The sequence below is a fragment of the Bactrocera dorsalis genome, chromosome 1, assembly GCF_023373825.1.
Source record: "Bactrocera dorsalis isolate Fly_Bdor chromosome 1, ASM2337382v1, whole genome shotgun sequence".
Classification (NCBI taxonomy): domain Eukaryota; kingdom Metazoa; phylum Arthropoda; class Insecta; order Diptera; family Tephritidae; genus Bactrocera; species Bactrocera dorsalis.
The window spans coordinates 23,360,263-23,386,653 of record NC_064303.1 but is presented as its reverse complement, the minus strand read 5'-3'; the positions used below and the strand labels follow the sequence as shown (position 1 = coordinate 23,386,653).

The following is a 26,391-nucleotide window of genomic DNA, read 5'->3' as shown; positions in this document are numbered from 1 at the left end:
TTCTTTGAAATTATAACTCAAAAGAGGTTTTGTTCGAGGTTTAGAGTTATATTTACAATTAAACATTTAGTAAGTCAAGTCAGTCATGGAATAGAATTTGGTTTTGAAATACATCACAAAAAGTTGAAATAAATCACATAAGTGACCACTTGACAATTTTTTGACATGACTCGCACTAACGACAAGTTTTGAAAAAAAATAGATGTGCTTTAAAAGCTTTTTCACTGTAAGTCGTTGAATGGTTAGAGTTATTTATTAGATATTTGTATAGTTTAACAGCCACCCTTTTCGGAAATTTTACAATTCATTTATCAATTTTAAAATTGATTTATGGATAACACTGTCACTTTGAGACTTATAGAACACATCGCGAAATCCCAACAAAACTTTTCAAGAGCCCATAGAGCATAACGATGTCTCTTGGGAAGGTCGAGTGGCTTCAGTTCTTACACAAGCTGTATTTTGTACGCTATGAATTTCAGATATCGGCTTAAAATGGGTCAAGTCGTTCCATACCTCAGTCAGATTTCCTGCGAACGGCGCCGAATTGGCTCTCCACAGTCTTCGTGTACACTTTTACAGCATCCGGCACTCGAAGTGCAATTAAAAAAGCCATAAATTAGTTTTGGAAAATTATTTTTATTTATTTTCAAATACAAGATGTGTGAAAATAATCATAAATTCAGGACCAATTCACTTTTGCTCGATATGACCAGCTTTTGTTTTAACTATGGCCTTGAGACGGTCAAAAAGCGAATCGCAAGCTGCCCGAATGTGACTTGCCGGTATTTTGGCCCACTCACGGACAATGGATTTTTTCAGCATCTCGATACTAGTGTATTTTTTACTTCGGACCTCGCTCTCCAAAATGGCTCAGAGAGAATAATCCATTCGATTTGCATCTGGTGAATTCAAGAGGCATTGTGTGGTTGTAATGAAGTTCGGAACGTTGTTTTCCAGCCATTCTTGGTTCACTCGCGCTTTATGAGACGGTGCTGACTGAGTCTTGTTGAAACGTCCATGATTTGCGACCGAAATGTTTGTTTGCCCACGGCTTCAAAGCAGCCTCCAGAACACTTTCTCGATAATATGTCGCGTCCATCTGCGGTGACAGCGGCCCAAACCATTATTTGTGGCGGGTGCTGCCTCCTGGTGGCCAACCGATGACTTAGATTCTCGTATGAACGGTCGGTCAAGTAAACCCCATCGTTTTGAGAGTTTACGAATTGCTCAATTGCAAAAATTGTTTCGTCAGAAAACACATTGTTCGGAATTTGACCGCTCTCGGCCAAGCGAAGCAACTGCTTCGCTCTTTCAAGTCTTACTTGTTGCTGCCTCGGTGTGAGATCATGTGCCGTTTGGAACTTGTAAAGCTTGACCTTGAGCTCATTTTTCAACATCGTTGGCTGCTGCGCTCGGATATTTTCAGTTCTTTAGCCATTTGATTGGCACTTCGTCGTGGATTTCGCTCAAGTCGCTTCTTTACTTTCCGAACCATCTCACGTTACGTTGCAATCTTTTGATGACCACCTCCATGGCGTTCATAAGAACTTTCTTGGATCTGAATTATGTGATGTCTTTGAAGAAGACTTTTATAGCTCAAATTTTACATTATATGAATACATATCTTGTTAGGTTATGCTAGCATATCTTACTCCTTATGTTCTTACCAAGGATCACCCGGTTATGTTTTATGTGCCCGGGTAGCTCAGTCGGTAGAGCATTGGACTTTTAATCCAAGGGTCCAGGGTTCAAGTCCCTGCTCGGGCGGTAACAACTTTTTACAGTTTATATTTATTATTAAAATATTTAGACATTTTCAGAAAGTTTAAGCAACTAATTTGAATTAATTCAGGCTGACGGGGTCAAAAAGTGGTTTTGCGATATACATATATATGGTATGTTTTTTTGAAATAAAGAACATATATACATTTATATATATGAAATTGCTTACATTCCGATCGTCTGGTTGACGTTTTACATACTTCTTAAGATATTTCCCTGACTTTGATTCTTGCAAGTTACAAGAGTATAAATTTTCGGTAGCTCATTACTTGTTCATACTTACAGTTTGTAAAGTGATGGAGTTCTATAGACCTATCAACCTAATAACAGATGTAATGTTCTTATTACTTTTAATAACTGTTATTAACTACTATATATATGTATAGTAGTTATCTAAGTCAATATAGACCCTGTTTTTCTATGATCATAATGCGCGCTGAGCTCAGTAATAAGCTGTATGTTTCCTTTGCTTACTTACTAAGTATACATATTATATTATGTCATAGTTATACAGAAGTGGCGGTATCGGAGCGAAAATAAAAAATATAAGGAAAAACAAATCAATAGTACAGAATTTCTTATAAACATGCATATTGTTATTACGCAACAGCAATCACTACTTTTTCGGTAATTAAATACATGTATCATTCGTACAATACTTATGTGGCATGAATTTCACAACATACTGCTGGAATTTGACAAAGCTTTTTTCATGGCCAAAATTTTTCATTCGAAAATTTGTATGCCTTGAAAAGTTTAAAAATAAATAAAAGTGCATCGTCGATGGTCATAAATTAGCATTGTTGTTGGAATGTGGGTAGTAGGCGCACCAACTTTGCTGTAAAATGCGTTGAGGGCATAGTACTTATATTGCCAGCTGTATTAGCTGCTCGGTTGCAGTGACTCCTTCACTCTGCTGCCTGGGCCACTACACGACAGCCCAAGAATGTGTGTGTTTGTGCTTGGCAAGTGCACATTTTTCATTTTATCCACCTCCCGAATTGCATTGCATTTGACAAATGATCGAGAGTCCTTCGAGTCGTTTGCAAGCTGAGCTACGCGAAGAAAGTGCCAGTGCCGGCACTGCTGGGAGTAGAGCAGCTGAGTGTGAGCAAGAAAAAAATATATATATGAGCAAACAAGCAAGGCGAAAGGCGGGTGGCTGAATGCAAAGACGTGCGAAAGTGCTGCGATGGGCGAGCACTCATTTGGGGTAGGGAGTTAGCCATCAAAATAACAAATAACCTCGACTAGCAGAATTGATTGCATGTCATTAATTTTCATTTCAAATTACACTGGCAGTATGTCTTCGTTGTCAGTGCGACGACGTTTGCTACAAAAGGCGACAGAGGCGTAACTGGGCAAAAGGGATGGCATGGCATGGCAGTTGTATAAGAGCTGGAAAGAATTGTTGTTGGTCGGTAGCAATGGAGACAACACTCGTTGCAAATGAAAGCTATATGTATATACGAGAAAGCGTACATAAATGAGTGAAGGAAAATGTTGATAAGTCAATGCATGTTTGGTTTTTGTTACCGATTTTATCTTAGTGTTAGCCTTTATTGTGAGACTTCTTGTCGTTTACTGTCATTGTTGTTCAATAATATTAATTTTTGTGTTTATAATTATGTATTAATATTTGCTAAAAAGTTGCTATAAACAAAGTCCAAGTAAAGAACAGCCGATTTCAGAAGGCCCATAAATAAATCATATATGTACTTTATATGATATGACCTAAATATCTAGCTAATTTAGGAAACGTTTAGTATGCAAATTATAACAAGTAAGAAAAAATATGGGGGATGGAGCCATGTGTAGAACGCCGTTCAATGGGAATGACCAGAAACAATTCTTTTACAAATTGCTCGAGCAGCTCACAACTTCCGGTCTTAGACCAAGCATCCTCTGGGTAGCCAAAAACCCATCAGTTCGAAGGCGAGCTAAAGTGAGAAGGCGAAACATACACTTCTCAATATCACATATAAGGTTCTATCGAACGAATTGTGTGAAAGATTAAAGCCCACCGCCAACCAACTTATGGGTTCTTATCAATGTGGCTTTTGGACTGGAAAATCAACAACTGACTAGATATTCACCATGGGCTGGGGAAAATAATCCGAGCTGCAGAGCTTAATCGAGCAGGTACATTCTTCTATAAGAGTGTACAGATACTGGCGTATGCCGATTATATTGACATCATGAGCTTCAACGTACGCGCCGTTAGTTCTGATTTGTCCAGACTGGACAAGGAAGCAAAACAAATGGGTCTGGCAGTGAACGAGGGCAAGACGAAATATCTGCTATCATCAAACTCGCGACTTCCACGTAACTGTTGACAGTATAATTTCGAAGTGGTAGATAATTTCGTCTAACTTCGAACCAGTATTAACACTAACAACAATGTCAGCTCCGAAATACAACGCAGAAAAACTCTTGCCAACAGGGGCTACTTCGGATGAGTAGTGAATTGCAAAGTAAAGTCCTCTCTCGACTTTCTTCTCGAACAAAAACCAAACTCTATAAGTTCCCATCCTGCTATATGGTGTAGAGGGATGGACGATGACAACATCTTATGAGTCGAGGTTACGTGTTTTACGAGAGAAAGGTTCTGCGAAAGACTTATTTAGGTCCTTTGCGATTTGGCAACGGCAATTATCGCATTCGACGGAATGATGAGCTGTGGGAGTTATTCGACGTCATTGGTATAGTTCAGCGAGTTGAGGGACAGCGGCGGAAAGTATTCGATGCAGTACCTGCCGGGGGTAATAGAGGAAGACGAAGACTTCAATCCGTTGGAAATACCAGGTGGAAAAGGACCTGGCCTTGCTTGGCGCCACATTGCGAAAAGAAGAAATGACTGCGAGTTAAATAAAACATTCAAAAACAATATTTTCTAAAATTGGACTCAGTAACATTGTCGCTTTTTCACGTTTCTGTTCTCATTTTGGTTGGAGAGCAGAGTTCAACAATAATGGGCAAAGTGGCGTATCGAGGGCGCCTAGTATATGCTTCCAATCATTTCGTTTGCTATAATATATTATGCCTTATATTTAATTTATTTTTCCCCAAATGTGCTATTTTATGCATATCAGTATGTAATATACATATGTACCACATGTCCATATGTATGCCAAAATTATTGCAGGCATATATCTAAATCAATAGGAATACACATAAGATATTTGTCAAAAATTACTTAAAAAACATGGTGTAAACTGTCAACTTAGAATCACAGCGATAATCTCAATCAATGTCAACAAGCATTTATCGCTCCGAGAATACATACAGACAGCATCAATATCTACAGACTTACTTAATCGGCACGTAGTATCTAATAAAACGCCCATTCAAATAAGTAGTGCTGACAAATCGGCAGCTAGACACACTTAAATACTGCCACACACAAGCATGCATATGTAAATATGTACTTTTGTATATAGACAAGTATATAATACAAAAGTATGCTCACAGTTGTAAGAAAGATTTACACCCGTAGGCAGTCAAGCAGCGCAAAAGCAATTCATGAATTCATAAAAGGCGTCAATTGAATTGAACTTTGAACGGCTCGATGACAGAAATATTTATGTAAATGGAAAAAGCGGTACACATTTGTGTGCGTATATGTATATTTGTGATAAGTAAAAATGTAAGGACGCAAATTTTCTACAAATTTTCCTCTGTAGTAATTTTATTGTTATGTGATTGCCGTTTGCCGCCTCAAATCGAAGGCATTCATTTTGCCGGCAGTGCAAATTCATTACGTTATTTCAGTCAGCCGAGTGCCGGCGGGCGGATATGGATGTTAGGCATCCGAGCTGTGCTGTTGAGTCACTGTGTGCTGGTTGTTTGGTGGTGTGAGTAAAAGTAGTGATGGAAGTAAAAGTTTTATTTTAGCTTTTCCATCTGACTATTTCCTTCCGCAATGAAGCGCGACAAAGTGTTATAGAGTCGGGTATTTCTGGGTGGGTTCGGGAGGTAAGTGACAAATACATTTCTATGTACGCAATATTTACAACTACGCTACGTAACGTAGTTCTCCAGCAAGCATGCCGTCAAAGGATATTTATTTGCGCTTCTTATTTGTGCGCTTGTCTGCATTTCGTGGCATCTGTATTTGTCTTGTGCTCTGTTTGTGTTTGTGCTTGTGCATTTCGTGACACTTTATTTGTCATGTTTATTTATGTGTGACCTTAAATTAGTCAGTGCACTTTGCCCTCCACACCTTCGAAATGCCTCATTTCCGTTCGCTTCACTTGCAATGAACTTGTCTATGTATATTTACCGTTTGATATGTGGCTGGCAATGAAAATTTCACATTTACCGTTGAGGTTAATTTATTGCACCTCGTTTGACACTTTGGCTATGTCAAAGATACTTGCAATGTGTTCTTTTGCTATTTATATTTGATGGTTGTAGTTCTTGGAAAATCTTGTACTAGTATATTTGCAAAAGAAATCGTTGGATTATAGATGACTTACTTTCACGGAATATTACTCTTTGGTATTCTGAACGAGTTATCATTGAACATATTGCAGATATTGTATGTACTGTATCATGAATATATCTTGTCAAATAAAAAAGTTTTCCATAAAGACTAGATTTTAGTTGTTCAGTTTCAATGGCAACAATATAATGGTCCGATATCGGATTATGATTTGTTGTTTCTGAGTGATTGAGTATGCGACAGTTCTACGCGAAGTGAGCATTGCAGGAGCTCATAATCGAAGGATTGCACGCTTTCGTAAATCAATGAAAAAGGGCCAAATTGCTGCGAATTGCTGCTCTATCCGACAAATACTCTGTTTCTGACCCACATTTACCTTTTTTCTGTTCTCATTACTCTAGAGAATGTTCGGTCGAAAAATGCTTAACAACTTTATGGAAGTAACTACCAAAACTGAGACATAAGAAGAAGAACAAGTAAGAAAGCTCTAAGTTCGGGGGCAATCGAATATTTTATACTCTTGTAAAACGTCAACCAGAGGATCGAAATCCAAGAAATTTTATATATCTACTTTTTCTTCTCGAATCGATTATAGCCGAGTTAACAACAGCGCGCCTGTCGTTTCTTCTTTTCGCTAGGTGGCACCAATTGGATATTCCAAGCGAAGCCAGGTCCTTCTCCACTTGGTCCTTCCAACGGAGTGGAGGTCTTCCTCTTCCTCTGCTTCCCCCGGTGTGTACTGCGTCGAATACTTTCAGAGCTGGAGTGTTTTCCTCTGCACGATATAGCAGGATGGTGTTTACTCTCGTTCCAAGATATACCAAATTATCTACAAATTCAAAGTTATGACTGTCAACAGTGACGTGAGAGCCAAGTCGCGAGTGCGACGACTGTTTGTTTAATGACAGGAGATATTTCGTCTTGCCCTCGTTCACTGCCAGACCCATTTGTTTTGCTTCCTTGTCCAGTCTGGAGAAAGCAGAACTAACGGCGCGGGTGTTGAGGCCGATGATATCAATTTTTTCGGCTTTTGCGCACCCTTGGACCGTCATTCGGATGATTGTTGGTTCGTAAGTGTAGCCGTTCAGAACGAGGCATGTCTTCGACGGTTTCCCGACCCTCCTTGAATTCTTTGTACCACTCGTAAGCGCGCATTTTTGATAAAGCAGATTCACCAAAAGCCTTCTGAAAAGACATTTTTAGAAAAATCGGGTTTGGAGCCCCGTACTACCTCACCGGTGTGAGTTACGACTTCGTTGCACTGAGCACTTTTGTAGAGTGAACGATTCTGAGAAATATGCGTCTAAAATCAAGGCGATGGCATAAAATACCTTTGAACTGTAGGAATTTAAAGATAAAAACTCACGATTGTGGTGTATTTCCTATGGAAAATTTTTACAGGCCTTGGTCCAGTTCTTAATGTTAATATTAAGGGCTAAAATTTTCAGGGAAATTATTTTAGGGTATTTCCAAGGAAATTTCGTGACGGGAGTGGAAAAAATTAATAGTTCAAAAAAAAAAATCTCCCTACTTTATATACTACATATGAATTTATTTTCGTATATGTGGCTGTTCCAGAAAACTTTTTTCTATATAATAAATAAGCAATACCAGTCATACTTCTCTGCTTGCCAAACTGGCTGCAGTCGAATTTTGACTACCCTATTCCTTAGATACAAATTTGTTTTTACACAAGCTTTCCAAAGAAATTAATCACTACACACACACACTCTATTAAGTTGTGGTTAAAATCGTTTATATATAATTGTATACTTGTATTATATATTTACATATCTTTATAAGTGTGAACGCCTTAAACCAAACTTCGAGCCGCACTAAGTGAATGCTCAACAAATCCATAGCATACCAGACCAATACCAGAACAGCAAGCTAGTAATCTACTTACAAATGCAACAACTAGCTAGCATGAAAACATAGCAGCAATAACAATCACGTTGACACCACTCGAGATACGTTCGAAGCGTATAAATTGTCGTCGTAAGTACTTTACATACGTTTTTTCCAGACATTTGCCATCAACCACTAACACCCTCGAAGCCGAAAACAACTGAGCGTGTTGGCGTTACGACCACTCTAAAGCATGTGTGTGGGTGAGCGGAGGGGTGTAATGGGTCGCAACAGGATTGCGCAAACACCCTTACACACACACACCCACAACCACAACCACCCATCCAAACACATACATACATACATACATGTATCGTTTGCGTTTTTCGATATTTCCTGTCGCATTTATATTCCTTGTTGGTTGGCTGCCTAAGTTAGTTTGCAATCAAGTCAGCAGTGGCAGTGGTGGCAGCGGCGGGATGGTTGTTTTGGCTGACGGCTGTCAACACCGGAGATTGTTCGCTTGTTAGATGACAAAAAGTTGGCACATGTTAATTTGAGTTGTTTTGTGCAAGCGTCTACCAAAGGAAGTTTTATTTTCGCTTTTATTCCTGTAACGCATTCATTTCACTGCCGTTATTGTTGTTGTTTCTTGTGTGTTTCGTATGTGTGCGTGTGTGTGCTTGAGGCTTTTCAGCGTAATTGAGAGGTGGTGTTCGTTTTGCTTGTTTATTTTTCTGCTGGCGCTTTTCGGTTGCAGGAAGTGGCGGGTGTCACCGAAGATAAATTAGTTTGCGGCAAAGTCGCTTATTTATTTACTAACGCCACAGCCGTAGCCACACGTGAGTCAAGGGTCACATGGATGTACATATATACATATATTTATATTTTATATATAGAAAGAGGAAGTGGTTGAATGAATGTTTGGTAAATTTGTGGTTACAACAATTTCAGTCACTTTGACGAAATGAGCAATTAAATCAGATATATAAAAATAAATTAATTAATGCACAATTAGTTATCACAATTAATTATTTAATTTCTTTATTATTGTTGTTACTAAGTATTAAGTGGTTACGAGACGGTTGTTTAAAGTTCAAAAAATATTGAAGTTAATTTCTATTAACAAGAGAAAGAATGACAGATTTCTGACACTGAACTTATTTTTTAAATCTTTTACTTTTATTTTATTAAAATGGTTCAAACACACAATTAAACCATGTGTGCTAAATTAAATTTATTTAAAAAAAATTTCGAAAATTTCGAAAACTGTTAAAAATTTTTACAGGCAAAATTTATCGATACACCGATAAAAAAATAAAACCCTCTTCTAATTTCTTAAAAAAAACTTCAAAATTGGATTGATTCATATACGAAGAAATATATTTATTTTAAAAAAGATATTAAGTGCTGTGAACCGCAGAATTCCGTTAAATTTTAAAAATTATACAGACATAAGTTATCGATTTTTCGTTAAAAGAAACTGTTTTGAAACTTCTTATGAAATACATAACACCTTCGAATCAAGGAATGTCATTGGTCTATAGTAGATTTATTTCCCATACATAAGATCGATTTTGGATATATCGTATGTTTTTGGAGTAGGGTGCCCGAAAAAGATTTGTAGAGCTCTAATCATAACCGGTAAAAAAATTATTACTAACAAGCCAATAATTGATAAAAAGATAAAATACAGTGGCGGTTCCAGAAATATTGTTTTGGCGGTTTATAACCATATTCGGAGTTCGAAGAATTTTTTGGAGATGAGCCAGGGTCCAATAAAAGTTTATGTCAGGTTCACATGAAAGGTTTATTAAAAGTATTACTGATTCATTGGTTTTTATAGCCCGAACAGGTATACTAAGTTTGCCACGAAGTTTGTAACACCCATAAGGAAACGTCAGAGACCTTATAAAGTATATGTGCCCTAAAAATAAGGTGACATTGTATTTATTTTGAAAATTCTTTATTCAAAGTAATCCCCTCCCGATTCAATGCACTTATGCCAACGGATTTTCCAATCATCGAAACACTGGTTGTAGTCACTTTGGTTATAATATAATCTCCGAAAAAATTGTTTGTTTTAAACTGAAGATAGAACCAACTCGACTCTCACTATATTTATCGCGAAATTTTCACATTAATGAGATAAACCAATCCTCAATCATATCAAAAAATTGACTTGTCATGCAGTTTGTATCCACAAAACGCAGTCGCTGGTTCACATGCTCTTGGTTCAAACTTCAAATGTAATAAAATCGCGAAGTCATAAAATCAAAATATTGGCGAATCATTTATATTTTTTTTTTGTTTCATTTATAATACAAATGCTCCACCTTAATAAAAACACCCTTTACGTACATATTTCATTACCAAAGTGACATGTAATTCGATAAGGCACTCTCTAACTCTAACTCTAACACTTTCGATGAAAAATTAAACCTTTTAACTCATGCATATGCATATACTTATACAAATGTTAGTCACAAATCAACTTCACCGAATAATATAGAAATTATGCCTCGTTAATCATATCTCTACAATCAATTATGCGAGTGAGTATGAGTGTGCGTTGAGCTACATCACTCCCTTAGCGACTTCGTTAAATTCTGATTATTCGTTTTGCGTGCCAGAAATGATTTTTGATCGATGTGTTTGACGCTGTCAGTGCAATAAATTTCTACTACCAACAAACTCCCTCCTTACAGCTGGTATATCCTTCACTTCAAGCAATTCGTCTTCTCATACCGCCGATGTGTGCGCAGTAGCCCTTCGGCATATTTTCAACAAAGTAATCATTTTCAATTTTTTCCAACATTTCTATATGCGGGTGTATTTTTCTTTTTTGGCAGAATGACAGCCTGACAGGATAAATTACTGGATAAATGAATGAGGGAAAATAAGGCTAAATCATCATCAACACAAAGGCAGCGACTACCACAACAATAACAACAACAACTACAATAAACGCTGGCATAAAATAAAATTCACTAACTCACTTATCCGCATGCATTCACCGTTGTTGGCCATACGTTGAATACTTACTTATTTTTCTTGCCACTTCTTATCGTCCTATGCCTCCGACGCCATTAGTTTATCCTTGGCGCTCAACATTGGCAGCGAAATTAATAGGCATAATAATTTTTTGACAGTACAAGGATACGCGCTACTTTAGGGCTAGTCGACAGCCTTCAACAGTCAGTCAATGTATGTACACGAGCATATGTATGCAGGAATATATAGCTGGTTGGTTGGTTGGAGGCGATTATGCGAGCGCGCTGTTTGTGGTGGTGGTGGTGTTGGTGGCAATTTTGACAGACAGGTTGATGATAAATGATGTCGTCGTCAGTGTTAGCATAGTCATCGTTCTCCACGTCAACGTCATCTTCAACACTAACTACAAAAACATAACCGACAACTGCACATTTAAAATGAAAATAGCAACTTAAGTAGGGAATAGCAACAGCCGGCTTTTGCCATACTTTATCATCGCTCTGTATTTATTTTGCGCTGTCAGTCGGGCTTCCAGATAGTCATCAGTTGACGTTTGATGACGTTCCAAGTAGTGAACTGTGGGCTCGTTTATAATCATGAAGATGAAATATGTATTTCAAAAAGGACACATGCGCTAATGAGTTGTACTAAGATTTCACTATATTTGAATTTGATGCCACTTTCAGAATAAAATCATCAAGGTATTTTTAATAAAATTGGTGGATCTTGAGGTAATTTAAACTACTTTTGATCATTTGCAAGATTCCCTTTCATTTTCGTGTAACCTATCGGTGTCAAAAATTATTGAGATCAACATACAAGTTCAATAGTATATAATTTCTAGCTACAGCAATCCTACAGCGTTAGAAGGAGCTGACATTTTAAGGAACCTGATTCTGGTTCTAAGACAGGAGAACTGGGTCGTTAATTGCAATTCACCTTATAAACTCGTATTACTCCGAGCCGAAATCATCATTGAAATTAATGGAAATGGAATTGAACATCACTAAAACATCGATTAATCGCATTTTGACCGAGCATTTGGGCTTACGAAAGGTGTGTGCACGGTTTGTTCCGCACAAATTGACTGACGACCAAAAATTGCTCAGAATCCGTCTCATCGATCGACGCTTGTGACCGATTATTTGACCAAAAATCACATTTTAACCATTAACCACTCCCCGTATTCACCTGATATGGCACCGTAAGAATTCTCCCTTTTCGAAAAAATGCATTTGCCCATGAAAGGAAAGCATTATGCAGACGTAGAGGCCATTCCAAAGGCTTGCACCGGTATACTGGCGGCCATACGGGCCAACGAGCTAAAACACTCGTTCGAAATGCTTTTGGACCGTGCAAAAAGTTGTATTGAAGTAGAAGGAGGCTATTTTGAATAAAATAAATTCATTTTGCTGAAAAACCAATTTTTTCTGTTTTTTTTTTAAGTCCTGTTTAGTTTGGAACTTGACATTTATTACAATACTATGTTACCAGGTTGTTCAATAAGTTTTGTCGTTAAAAGTACAATTAGAACAGTAGAAAGATCGGAAAGCTGAATTTAAATGTGGCCGTACAAGCCTTGAAGACGATCCACATGAAAGACGTCCAAAAAGCGCATCAACACCGGAAATCATAGCCAAAATACAGGATATGGTTTTGAGACTTATGAAGTTATGAGACTTGGGTCTATCACCATTATCCTGAATCAAAACAAGGGGCTGAAGAATGGTTTGAACCTGGTTGGTCGACTTCGAAACGAGTTCGTGTCCGGAAATCGGCCAAGAAGGATCTGGCATCAGTGTTTTGGGATGCGAGAGGAATTGTTTTTATGAATTACTTGCAACTTGGTAAGCCAATCAGTTCTGAATATTTTTCCAACCCTTTGGACCAGTTGAAGGAAAAAATTCGTGAAAAAAGACCCGGTTTGCAGAAGAAAAAAATCTCTTTCGTGTCACAAGAGCATTTTGACAATGACTAAAATCCATGAATTATGGTAAAGTTCGAACTGTTGGAGCATCCACCGTATTAACCAGATTTGGCCTCCACTTGTTTCCAGAACTCAAAAAATGTATGCGTTGCAAGCGTTTTTCATCAAATGAAGAGGTCATACGGGTGTTGAGATGAATTTGGCAGACTTTCCGGACTCTCACTTCAGGGATGGGATCCTCAAATTGGATCGTTGGAGCAAGCGTGTACGAGTAAATGCTCAGGGATATTATACTGAATAATAAAGTGTATTTTGAATCATAAAATTGTATTTTTCTTATGCTTCGCTAAGCTCTGTACAAAAGGTAAGAATTTCCAAATCCCGCTTAAGATTAGTTATTTTAAAACTCTCTAACTGTGGGGATATTATAAACACCATGCAAGCGAATATTAAAAAATTAAGGAAATTTAAAAAACAGAAGCAAAACTCTCGCATAATCTCATTCTGTAGATACAGCTTCCGGTGGGCTTTATCGATCACTAAGGAGTAATATTGAATTTACTGCCAACTCATATATATCTATATATATATATTGTATATAGAAATATGAGTAAAATGCAGATATCCATAAGCCGTAATATATAAAAATCTCCACAGTCATCACGTGTTAATGATTTTTTTTAGAAAAAATTCTTGCCGCAAAAGCAATTTCTGCCGCCACTAAACTTGTAAAAAATATTTTTTTTGGTGTTTGTTATAATAAAGCTGTATAATTAATTGATGAAATGGATGAAACGTAATGATGACGCTTCATATTAACGTTGACAATGAGTGATTGGTCTGCTGTCCGCCTGAGTGAGTTGACGGTGTTTGCGCTATACAAATGTACACACAATTTTGGACTTGGGTGGCTCTATGAAGACTTCATTCACGAAATTCGTATGTACAAATATATATGTGTGTGTGTTTGATAGCATATGCTTATATTGTGTTTGCCGCCTGCGCGCACTAACTCACCGACATTCATCCGCATGCATCAGTCATACAACCAACCAGCTTGGCGGAGATTTATTACATGAAAGGAAGAAAGTGAAATATGCAAAGTCACGAGGATATAATTTATCAGTTGCTTGCACATTCTACTAGTCCCTCACTGCTAGATCTTCTTAAGTTATTTATAATGAACATATCGTTGGTGGTGTTGTTGTCACGCTATGCCTGATATGTCAATTTGAAGTGTGAGAAGATTTTCATAACCAAAATATTATTATGAATGATGATGCTCTATCACAAAATGCAACGAAAGCAATTAAGTTGAATTTCGCCATGCATTAATGAACACACATGCCGACACACATATGTATTTGTATAGAGAGCGCTTTGAATTGAAATGAAAGCATTTTTATTTTGCCACAGAATGCTGGGATTTCTGTAAGATTTTTCCCCAAAAATGCCAGGTCATTTTGGTGATTGTGAGAAGCGTAAAAGTTACATCCTTGAAGCTGAAATCACTCACAAAATTTTCTTTATGATAAATGACTCTTCGACACGTTTTGCAGAAGAAAATCTGCTATTGTTCCCAAAGATATTATAGAGAAGTGATATATAGTTTGCAGTAGGCATATATGAAGGTGAAATTAATTTTGAGCATGAGAGCACAAAATTTGTTGAATAGTGTGGTTTGAAATTCATTATCGCCTTGCATTTTCACTTCACTGCCAACAACGAAGAGAATGAGAATACTAGTTTTAGAATTTAATTTCCAACGAACGTAACTAAGGGCCCTCCTCATTAAGAAACTATTCCTGTGGGAATATGTATATATGTATATACTATGTACTAAGGCATTAGAGGAATTCAAAAATGAGTGAAATTCGAAAGCATATAAACATAAATAAAAATGTATATGTCATACCTCAATTTTCAGACACAACATTTAATTTCGTAAGTGATCAAAATTATTTAATACATAACAATACATTAAAAAAGTTTTATTTTAATAAAAAAATTTAAACTCGCCCGAGCAGGGACTTGAACCCTGGACCCTTGGATTAAAAGTCCAATGCTCTACCGACTGAGCTACCCGGGCATATACATTTGGGGGTGGCGCATTTACAGTTATAACGTTTTGTATACTATATAATTTGTTTTTCAAGATTTTCAAAGTAATAAAATAGTTTTTAAAATACTTTTTCGAAAAAGAACTGTTTCATTTTTTACTACAAAATGTCAAACTGATATAAGCACATACATACATACATATTCTAATTTGTTTTTTGCTTTGAACTAGCTACTTTGTTGTTGCCTTGCGATGTTATCAAAATATGTTGCATAATAAATATTTGCTCGTGAATACTTCATTAGATTCACATTTACTAAAAGCTACATATTTGAATAGTTTTTAAAATCTTTATGTACCGTGTATTAGTCAGCTTTATTTCATTACCACACGCTATTCGCGAACGCTTCCGCTAGAACGTGATAATGAATGCTTAGTGTGCTTTGTTTATTAATACACATATATATGTATAATCTACTATAACGTAACAATTTTACACATTTGACGTAATGTAACAAGCAAGGAGGGGCTAAGTTCGGGTACAATCGAACATTCAAAAAACTTAACATTCATTATTCGAGGAATTAATTAAGACTTTTTATAGATGGTAGGTATGTATATATTAAAAAATCTATGAAAATTGCATACAGCCTTACTTAAAAAGTCGAATATCTCGAGAAGTATTAATGATAGCGATTTTGACCTCAGACCTTTTTTATAGCAAATGAAATTTCACACAAATTTGTCATGTACATTTTTATACTCTCGCAACAAAGTTGCTAAGGAGAGTATTATAGTTTTGTTGACATAACGGTTGTTTGTATGTCCTAAGAGTCAGATATAAGGTTATATATACCAAAGTGGTCAGGGTGACGAGTAGAGTTAAAATCCGGATGTCCGTCTGTCCGTCCGTTCGACCGTCCATGCAAGCTGTAACTCGAGTAAAAATTGAGATATCATGATGAAACTTGGTACACGTATTTCTTGGCTCCATAAGAAGGTTAAGTTCGAAGATGGGCAAAATCGGCCAACTGCCACGCCCACAAAATGGCGAAAACCGAAACCTATAAAGTGTCATAACTAAGCCATAAATAAAGATATTAAAGTGAATTTGGCACAAAGGATCGCATTAGGGAGGGGCATATTTTGACGTAATTTTTTTGGAAAAGTGGGCGCGGCCCCGCCCTTACTAAGTTTTTTGTACATATCTCGGAAACTACTATAGCTATGTCAACCAAACTCTATAAAGTCATTTCCTTCAGGTATTTCCATATACAGTTCAAAAATGGAAGAAATCGAATAATAACCACGCCCACCTCCCATACAAAGGTTGTGTTGAAAATCACTAAAAGTGCGTCAACCGTCTAACAAAAAACGTTAGAAACACTAAATTTTACGGAAAAAATGGCAGAAGGAAGCTGCACCCAGGCTTTTTTTTAATTGAAAATGGGCGTGGCGTCGTCCACTTATCCACCAAAAACCATATCTCAGGAACTACTCTACCGATTTCAATGAAATTCGGTATGTAATATTTTCTTAACACGCTGATGACATGTACGAAATATGGGCGAAATCGGTTCACAACCACGCCTTCTTCCAATATAACGCTATTTTGTAAATGACGGAAAATGAAATCTCGACTATCACGTTATCATGAGAGAGTATAAAATGTTCGGTGACACCCGAACTTAGCCCTTCCTTACTTGTTTGAACTTAACTTTGAAACTGTGAAAAATTTGCCTCATGCGAATCGTCCATCCGCCTCTATTGAGGAGTTAGGGGAATTTTAAAATTTCAAAAAATCGATTTTTTTGTTTGTCTTATTAAAATCTGCAATACCTCTAGAATATTGTCCTAAATTTATTTAGTTTATACGAGTAAGAGTTTCGAAGATACGGTCTTGAGAACTTGTGCACTCGAGGCTAGCTAGACTAAGTGCGCCGTGTTTAAATACGTTTTTTTCGAAACTGTATTTTTCAAATCGGTGGAAGCAATTTATCGAAAAGTTATAAACCGATTGAGCTTTTGTTGTGTATACAATTTTAAATTAACATTAACTTGTTATTGAATGAAGGATTTCTTTTTTTTTCATTACAACTAATTTTTTTAACCAATGAATGGCGAAAATATGAGATTTTTTGTTCAAAGTTTGAGAAAAAATTTTAAGTTTTAATTTTTTTATTTTCTTCGTTTAAAAGTGAGATTTATATATATGTATATGGACTGACGAAATGTGATTGTTTTTTATTTTTAATTTTAGATAAACCAATAATAAGTTATGCTGTCGACATAGCGAGAGCATTTTTTGTGAGACATGGAGATGAGGTCTCAACGGCTGAATTTTCAACATTTTTATATCAAAATTTCAAGAGACATTGTTCAAATATGTATCTTCGATATGCCATATTATATTTGTCAAGTATTTAGTTGCTTATATTCAAAAAAAAATATCGTATAAATACCTTTTTTTTTGTACGTCTGAAACCCAATGACGATAACTTCGAAAAAGTGGAAAAAACAGTGATTGAAAATCGTTGTGCTGTCACCAGAGAGATGATCTCAACATCTCTTATGGATAGACCCTTAACAAAATATCTAAATCTTTTGCTCAACTGACATCGAGTAGAGGTCGCTTAAGAAACGCTTAACAAAGTAGCTGAGAACCCAACATGCAAAAAACGCAATTTTAGAAAACCGAAAAAATCAATATTATCTAAAGGCACTGAAGCCAACAGACTGCTTATAACAAGTATATGGAAATATGGATATCCAGATCTGGGCAAATCAGATCTGTTTAAGCTTTACTAGAACAATACAATTGTGCTGTCTTAGGATTGTGGGTTAAATTTTGTAATAATTGCTGAATATATATATATACATCCATCCACTCTTTTGTAGATATATATATATATATACCTTCTTCACCGTTGTTCCAACGTTCATAAAGTTTCAGCTGTTTATATTACTAAGGGAGTTCCTGGAAAACGAGCAACAATCTTGAGCAAATATAGCAAGAAACCAACAAACCCTATAATTATGCACTTAACCTTTTATTTTATTTATAATGAACACCTACAATTATACGCTGCTTGGAAGGATCGAGTATTTAGCCCACATATTTATAGGAACTATATTTTCAAAGCATGTTTACCCAAACGCCTATTAGCAGCGCAAAACAAGTATAATAAGTAGCAACTCTAAATTATATTTACACAAAATCCAATGTTTAAATACCAAGGCGGCTGCTTCAAAGCGGAATAAAAAATATGTTGACTCACGTTTCCGAGCAAATGCTTACAAGGCAAATCAGCAACCTAGGACAGTAATTCCCTATTGAAAAAGGTGTTATTATAGACACAAGCAAAACCCAAATAGCAACACGGGTAAACAATCGAAACCATTGAGACATTATAGAGCCTTAGGTGTAGAGCGTAACAATTGCAACCCGGTGGGATTGCTGTGCAATCATAAAACCAGCCCCAGGAACAAGCGGGTAGGGTTTACTCATGGATCAACACACACATCCAAACATACACGTTTCATGTTAGACCCTCATCATCGACCTCATCAACTTGCTACATTTTACTAATTTACTATGGTCACAATGTCATTAGGCGAAGAAAGCATAAAGAGACCTCGACTACGACATTCTTCAGTTGTGCATTGTTACCCAGCGTGCATTCATCAAGCCATAGGGTTTCGCAGAAGAATTCATAAATTCTGCAATTTACAAATATACTTACATACATACTGCAGATATACGTATTTGACAGTGCAATTCTCATTTTTGGGCAAGGAAGTGAAAGAACAATGCGTTCCGAAGATCGGCAGCTTCAAAGGCTAAGCAAAAGAATAGTCTCAGTTTCATGTTCTCTTTCTCCTGCGTTGTCAAATACAACTATTGTCTTTCTGCTTAATTATTATCCTTATGTCAGTGTTCTCGCTGGCAATTCTCTTACACACGTTTTGCGGATTTCTAACTTTTCTAGGAAGTTACTGTGTGACAAATTTCTTTTTCCACTTTGTTGTCTCTAAATCTGTTTACTGCTTGTTATCCTCCATCGGTGTATCATTGTGGCTAAAGAAAGGAGGCAAATGTGTCTGTTGTTAGCCTTGAGTCTGCCGCTGGTCGTGAGAAGACCGTTTATTTGGTGATTACCTTTGTGACATTTCTGTTTGATTTTTAGGTGTTTGTTTATTTCTACTTCTGCTGTTTTATGTGGAATTGCGAAAACATTCAAACAATGCATTCTTTACCAACGTTTTGCATTTTAGAAAGTCGCTTTGATCTGCCGAAACAAGGGCATGGTAAGAAAGACACAACCATAAAATTAATATTTGGGATTGTTGCGAATTCCAGAAATAGTTGCCCTTTCCACACATACATACATAAGTTAGCTTTTGTATGCAGATATGCTTTTTTAATGTTCTCACAGTAAATAAAAAAATTAAATACCTGTAGGTAGATAGTTTTGTAAATTTATTCCTTTATATTCTGAGAATATATATTTTCCAGTAAATACACGAAGTAGTCCTTCAGTTTTTCAGAAGTCGATTTAAAAATTTTCACAAGTCCTTTCCTCACCAAAAAGCTGGTAAGTGTAGTAATCGCGGATATCGTGCATCTGTAATTAATAGGTGCCACACAAATTAAATGATCGGATTCAAGTATTTGCATGAAAAATTTTTTAAATTGACGAAATATGTTCCCGAATTTTGGCAAATAACTATAATTATTCAAGGCAATATGCGTATGTATATACGAGGTTTGACAAGTAAGTAATGAGACTGATTTTATTGCCGCGCTTGTGGTAAATCTGTGACCTTGAAATTCCCTTCCTATTTTTTCGACATCCCTCCCCTCTCCATTGATATATGTACCATCGCTCTAGCTTGTTTAGTTCGCCTGCTGCGTCAAGTTGAGTAGACGTGTGTTTGTAGTGCTCGTCACGAAAATTGAGAAACGAAATCAAGAGCAACGCGTCGCGATAAAATTTTGCGACAGATTGAGCGAAACAGCTTCGGAAACGTACGCTAAAATTGTAAAAGTGTATGGTGATAGTGTTCTTAGTCGTGGCCAGGTGTTTCGATGGCATAAAGAGTTTAATGATTGGCGTGAAAGCGTGGAAGACGAGACGCTGAGTGGGAGACCAGTCGAGGTGCGGACTGACGCGAATGCGCAGCGTGTGCGCATTAATCCCGTGAAAATCGGCGTTTAACAGTTCAGATGTTGGCCTCGGAACTAAGTATGAACCGTGAAACAGTCAGACAAATTTTACCCGACGATTTTGGGATGAAAAAGTTGTGCGCGAAAATGGTTCCAAAGAACCTTTCTGAGGAGTAAAACAAGCATCGAATGACCGTCCCAGTATTTGGCCTCTAAAGGGATCGCCGTGTTGCAACAGCCGCTCTATTCGCCCGACATGTCTCCTTGTACTTTTTTGTTTCCTAAAACAAAATCGGTGGTCAACGGAACCCATTTTGAGTCGATTACGGACATCCAGGCGGTCGTGACGAGGGTACTCGCGGACATCCCAGTCGAAGCGTTCTAGAAATGTTAGGAAGCATGGAAAACGCGCTGGAATCGCTGTATAGCTGCCCAAGGGAACTACTTTGAAGGGGATGGCAGATTTGTAGAATAATTTTCAAATATACGATTTTTATGGAATAAGTCTCATTACTTAATTGTCATAACTCGTATTGCTCAGATCGGGCCACCATAGCTTATAGCTACCATATAAACCGAACGAACAAAATCAGAATGACGATTTTTTCATAAATTCTTATGCAAATCGGCACTGGAAGAACTTGATTGATAATTAATTGAGCCAATGTAGGACCTTTTCCTGTCATAAGGCATATACATAAGCAGTGGCTGCATTTAGCCTTCCTAACACTGGGATGATTGCCTTCAGAAGCCTCCATCTGGAAAATCTCAGTAAGGCCTCATTGCGTCAATATGTTTCTTCTTTGTTTCAGATTCAATTCTTCATCCATCCACTCTTTTTGTAGATATTAGAATAAGCTATATAAGAAGATAAGTGTGTCAGATTTAACCCTTGCCTTTAACCTTTTTCGGTACAATTTTGGACTATCTAGCGAGGTACATATATGAAGTAACAGAAATTAAGACAACCGATAAGTCAAACATCACTAACAACAGTAACCCAAAAACATCACCTGCCGCAAAGAGATCAAAAGGAGCAAACAACGCATCTGTCACTAGATGGAGTAACGGGTATCAGAGATGCTGTCTGATGAAAGCAAATGCCACGCCTCTCACTTCAACAAGGTAAACGGAGGAACGTAAGAACGGGTAAATAACGCCTCAAGAAACACCGCATTCCACAACCGGTTCAGGTAGTTGATGACCTTAGTGTGTATTTCAGATGAGATCTGTTGCTAGTCAATTACAAGAGCAAATAAACTAGACCTGCTAAGGGAGATCGCCCCAAACCTGAAGGTAGTAAAGGTCAACCCTTACCGCCTATGCAAAGTATGACGATGTTTCTTCAGACGAGTGTGGTTATGTTGAATAAATTCGTCATCGAGCTCATTAAAAGCCAAAACGAGGACATAAATATCTCGGTCTGGGTGATGAAATATAGCAGCTTATAATATATCGGGTGAAGGCTCAACATCAGTATTGAGCTATTAGTCGTCAATGGATAAATCACTTTATTTACCATGAAAATAAAAATAGTTAGGTAGCGATGAGAAAACCTCTCCATATTACATTTTATTCGATAAAGTATTAAAACTGCTTAACTTCTTACTTAGTCTTAGACTGTGTTCGTAGTTGTTGTACTTTAAAGATTTGCCAGACTCACGTGCCAAATGAATCTACAAGAACTACGAATGTAAGAAGTGTGACAGCTACATCTCACCCTGGCCTCTGGCTTCTGGCCTCAACACCAGCAACCTACAACCGACATTTGCCCTAATCCCTGCTAATCACATATACGACATTTAATTTATACTCACACACATAAATATATCCGTATGGGTAGATACATTAGTGATTGTGGCTAAACCTCTCTACTACTTTCCAGTATCAAAAGTACAAGCTCATATGAGAATCTAGCTGTGTACGGACTACATAAGCATGCATGAATTCCCGCACAAGTGGTTGAGATTTAGTCGCCAACAAGTAAACCGCTCCCACTTCGAGTATGCAATCCTCCTACATGTTCATTCAGTTGGGTCGGACGCCTTGTACAGCTGTCAGCAGAGCATTTGCTGCCTCTTTGGAAGTCTTGTACGAGCATGCAGTTAGTAGGTGTTGCCGCTTAGACAATTTAATTCGCCTTCGTTGCGACATGTATGCGCTAAATGCCTGACAGTATGTGAATGTGTGTTGGTTTGTATGCGCTGCAGAGGTGAAGAATGTGACAATGTTAAGTCAGTGTGGTATGTCTTTGCATCAGCCAATCCATGCGACAACAACAAAGCTCAAGTTGCAAAATAACGCGACAAGAAGTGTTAACTGGTCTCCAATGCACATCCAGACATTCTTTGTTAGATGTTGCGCGTTAGAGGCGGTTTACAAATTTAAATTTCAGAATTTTAAATATAAAATTTGTTATTTAGACTATGGAAATTATAATACATTGTATTGCATTGGTCACATTTAAGGCTAACAGGCTGTACTATGCTCATTGTGATCTCAGCTGAGCACCAACTAAGCATTATTCAAGAACTCGATGGATTAGATATCATGGAAGATATCCGAAAGAAAAAAACAGAGCAACAAAATTATAGTAAAAATCTCGGTCTAAAGCCTTCCGGAATTTTAAGTTACTGGAACGTTATGACTAATGCAAAAATAGGTTTTAGTAATTTTTTCGATTTTGATGAACTTTTTATACTTACCCTTCCCAGTTAACCACTCCTTTCACTCGCCATAGTTTTGAATCCACTACAAACAAATTGGTTCGATATATTCGTTTGTAAACCCAGCCATTACTCAGCAATATCCACACTTCCTGAAACAGCGTTGCATTGAGCAGCACTTAATTTTTCTTACCACTTTCGAAAGCCACACCACACTTGTACTATAAGTGGCCGGTCGAAAGGAAACGGAAATGCTATTGCCATTTGGCAAATTTGTTTTGCGGTCAGTTTCATTGCCATAACACCAGCTGCCGAACCACGACGTTTGTAAGTACGTCTGAACCCACTACATTAATAGCTGACCCCAACCCTACCGTTGTCTGGCTAGACGAAAATTTCTGCGCCACTAAAGAGTGGTATATATGTATGTTTTTAGTTGCATTATATAGATTTCACTACTTGAATGGTATGTGGTATGTATATTCGAAATGCGCTACCGTCATCTTACCCCGCACATTGCCGCAATGCTCTGTATATCACTACAGTCACTTTGCTGACAATTCAACTATTTCCTTTTGCTGTTTTCCGCATTTACAACAACAGCAGCAGCAAGACATTGCTCGAGTAACGGCCCCAATGTGCTGGCTGTGCTTGTCGTACAGATTACGGTTGAAGTTGACATTTTGGGGGCTTCCACAGTGTCGTGTTTGCGGATTAAATGGTCTTTTGATTTGTCTGACACTGTGGCATTTACACTCGCCCTGCCTTTGTGTGCCGCTTCCTGTTCGCTGGCCATTGAGGGTCTTTCCCGGCATATCACCTTCTTCATTCATTCTCTCATTTATATTGGTACTTGCCACTACTAACTAGTACGAATGCATTGGTGGCTAGTGTTGGCAGCTTGTTTTCTGGCCGATTTCACCGGCCATACAAAACGCCTCCCTCTACGTCGCAAATTATCTTCGGTCAGTGTACTTTTATGGACTCAACACAATGTTTGCCTGTAGTTTCTTGCCCCATAAACACGTGTTCATGCATTTGTTGCGTTTTCCTTCAGGCTCTGCGCTCCCTGCTGCCATCTTCGTCTTGTCAATGGTTGACTTAATCCATGACTGAGTCACAGTGAGCTTTTGCTTTCGCAATTTTCTTTCTTACTTTTCTTTTGTGTTCTCTCCTTGTGTTCCATGTTTCATTTGTACTTAGTTTTAAATTGGATTGCACGCCAATCCTAATTGACAATTAACATAGTCGCGTTCGTTTCTTTGCAAGACTTATACCTTTCGGATAACAACAATAGCAAATTGTTGTTGCATCTTTTCGTTTTTTCCATTCAAGCGCGTTGAAAAGTTATTTTAAACCACTGAAGTATTAGATTATTGTCACGCAAACAACATAAGTACATATAAGCTTGCGGCACTCCCAGTAGGAAATCAAATGGGTACCATATCAGTTTTCGCGCATATCAAGCTGTTTCTGATGCCGATATTTTATTCCACTTACATTATAAGTTTAACAAAAAGAAATCTGAGTTTTTAGCCAAATGTGATATTTTAATTTATTTTGCCCTTTTTGCACTGCTATATTAGTTCTTAAATGCGAAAGATCTGAGAGGTGTGGTTAGGTTACATCAAGTCCTAAGGGATCCTACTTAAATTGCTATGGACAGTTTTCCAAGAAACTAGAGCACATAATTGGATTTCATCTTTCGGCAAAATGCCCTGAACCCGCCAAAAAGTCAGCTAAAGGGTTTTATTCTAATTTCAACTCGTTCACCTGGCTGTCAGCAGCTGAGAGATCAAAGGTATTTAACCTTGGTACGTTAAAAAATTGCAGCTGGTAAAATAAAGTAACAGCTAGGTTATGCGATATTTCAAATAACAGTGCTCCTATCTTTCATATTGTTGATAACAATACATATCTGTCATCTCTCACCAACATCGGGTATATTATATGTAGGATGTAAAGGGTGATCAATTTCGAGGTTCCCTACTTTTTTAAAGAAAACCCATAGAAAGTTCAAATTTGATGGGGAATACTTATTATCATTTGAAAGAATATGATGATATGAAAGAGATGCGTGATATTTTGTTAGATGGACTGAAATGAAACGAGATTGTCAGCATAGGCTTTAGACTTTACATACCTCATACAAATAATTATATGTGCATTTTTGATTTTGTTTATATTTTTTGTTCACTGGTATTTTTTTGAATTTTGGTGAATGTAGAATAAACGGCTGATATGTTGCCGTTAATATGCAACGAAAATTGTTTCATTCTGCTCTCTTTCGTTGTACCGTTACATTAAGAATGTGCTTGTGCATTGGGTATTGCGTAGTAAATATTTATATGTGCAAAATCAGTCTAGATGATCTTTCTTGCTGATATTGTCGCGGATAAATCTTTTTGCGTGAAAATTTGTTTGCAAAACTATTGTAGGTGTATTAACTTGGTGAATTATTTGAAATTTTAATACATTTATTTAACTTTAAGCCTAAAATGCCTCGTGGTACTAGTTTGTCAGCCAAGGAACAAGGAATAATTATAGGAATACATGAAAGCTGTTCCAAAATATACGAGGTTGCATCCAGACTAAAGCGGCATCGAAACTGTATATCAAGATTTGTTAAAAACCCCACCAATTATGGTACAGTGCGACGCAGCGGACGGAAAACCAACATAGATGATCGGTGCAAACGGATGATTCGACGGCTAGCAGTAGCGGATTCGATGACTAGCGGTCAAATACGGACCAAGTTAAGACTGCAAATAACAAGGAATAGAATTGTTCAAATTATTCATGAAAATAAGTTTATCAAAAACACCTCCATGGTACCAAACCAAAGCTCTTGCAAAGGAATATTATAGCACGTTTGCAGTTTGCAAATAAATACCAATTCTGGGCCGAAGAGTGGCAGAACATAGTGTTTAGTGACGAAAAAAAATTCAATTTGGACGGCCCAGATCATTGCAAAAAATATTGGGGAGATTCGCGTCAGGAACGACGTTCCTGTTACAAGCGAGGCTTTGGAGGCGGTACCTTGATGGTATGGGCTGCAATCTGCTTCAATGGAAAGACACCTATATGCTATATATCCACTAAAATGAATGCTAGTATGTATGTAAATCTTTTGGACAGTAAGTTGATAGAATTTGCTGGCAATATTTATGGCGATAACTGGACATATCAGCAGGATAACGCTTTAATCCACACGGCACAGGTTACGAAGCGCTTCTTTAAGGGCAGGCAAATTCCCGTATTACAACGGCCAGCATTAAGTCCGGACCTAAATCCGATCGAAGATCTCTGGGGGATCCTCTCTGCACGTGTTTTCCAAAACGGAAGGCAGTTTGAGACAGTACGTCACCTTAAATTAGTCATAGAGCAAGAATGGGCCAATATTGGCATAACTATTCTACAGTCATTAGTTAATTCTATGCCAAAGCGGCTTAATTTAGTTTTAAAAAATAAGGGCAAAACTATTGACTATTAAAGTAGAGA

The 26,391-nt window shown here is 37.4% G+C and overlaps 2 non-coding genes across 2 annotated transcripts; one reads left to right on the top strand and one right to left on the bottom strand.

Moving 5' to 3' along the window:
- The first annotated feature begins 1,697 nt into the window (after positions 1-1,697).
- Positions 1,698-1,770, top strand: Trnak-uuu (transfer RNA lysine (anticodon UUU)). The gene has a single exon. It is a non-coding gene; the product is annotated as a tRNA-Lys (tRNA).
- Positions 1,771-15,014: 13,244 nt separating this feature from the next.
- On the bottom strand, positions 15,015-15,087 carry Trnak-uuu (transfer RNA lysine (anticodon UUU)). The gene has a single exon. It is a non-coding gene; the product is annotated as a tRNA-Lys (tRNA).
- Between the last annotated feature and the right edge of the window lie 11,304 nt (positions 15,088-26,391).